Below are 1,186 nucleotides of genomic sequence, written 5' to 3'. Positions count from 1 at the left end.
ACTCCACGGCACTTAACAACAACAATTATGATATAGTGCCTTTTAGGGTAAACAATGACTGTAAATTATTTTCTGAGTGGCTGTGCCTTTTCTTGGAAGAAGTTGGATTGGGAGATTGATGGAAATGGAAGAGAAGAAGCCCAGCTGTGTTATCTGGAGTTTATTCACTGAAGGAGCTTGGAGCAGAGAAACATGTGAAATTACCTTACAGACTTCAGGGACACCACAAATCGAGTCATTTAATTTGTCCTATTTATAGTTTATATAATCTTCATTATACTTTCTATGAAAAGCAAAAACTAAAATAAATTGAAATAAAAATTCAGTGTTTCCAAAGCAGAATGTGAAATTTTATATTACAGTAGTCAAACCATATTACTGAAAGTTGCCTCCACAAACTTCTAAAAGTATTAAATAAAGTGAGTTGGGTTGATTATACTTTGACAGCTAGAACCAAGAGACATTATTTCTCAGCCTCTTGAACCATTTCAGTGTAGCTTAGCTCATGCTGTCCATGGTGAATTATTAGAAGTCAGTATATATGCTCAGTTTCAAAGAAAAATGTTCATTTCACCCAACCTCAGTACCATTGCTTTGTTTGGTTTTTATAGCATCTAACAGATTTTGTCATCTGGAAATTTATATTGCTGCAAAACTGGCAGAAAAGTACTGAGAAGAGAGTAGATGAGGCAGTTTAAAGCAACTCTGAACGATGCAAAGCTCAATCAAAGGAGGGCACAGGAGGCCCTGCTCATTTACTACCTTAGTCTGAACTATTTAAAACTTGCCTCCACAGATCTTCGGGACGGTGGCATCATCTCACAACACAGGGAAAAAAAAAAAAAAATAGAAATATTAGTTCCTTCACACAGCATTTATAGCTTATGGTTAATATTTGTAGCTAACATAATTGAAAGATTTATATGTATTGTTTGAAAGATGAATGACTAGATTTATAAAAGAAGGATCAGCCATATTTCAGGAACAATGAATGCTCATATGCACAGCTTCACTATTCTGTGATGACATTAAATAAACTTTTTTTTTTAGGATTTGGGTGAAGATTTACAGAGTAAATTCACTTTTCGTACAGCAGTTCACATATACTTTGTCTCATGTCATTGACCAAAATTAACAATGCAGCAGCTCCCCTCCCACTTCCTCCCCATAGTTACCTCCTCCCAGT

The sequence above is a fragment of the Orycteropus afer genome, unplaced genomic scaffold (assembly GCF_000298275.1).
Source record: "Orycteropus afer afer isolate SDZICR_OR568_19922 unplaced genomic scaffold, OryAfe1.0 scaffold00097, whole genome shotgun sequence".
Taxonomy (NCBI): Eukaryota; Metazoa; Chordata; class Mammalia; order Tubulidentata; family Orycteropodidae; genus Orycteropus; species Orycteropus afer.
This window is presented reverse-complemented; position numbering follows the sequence as displayed.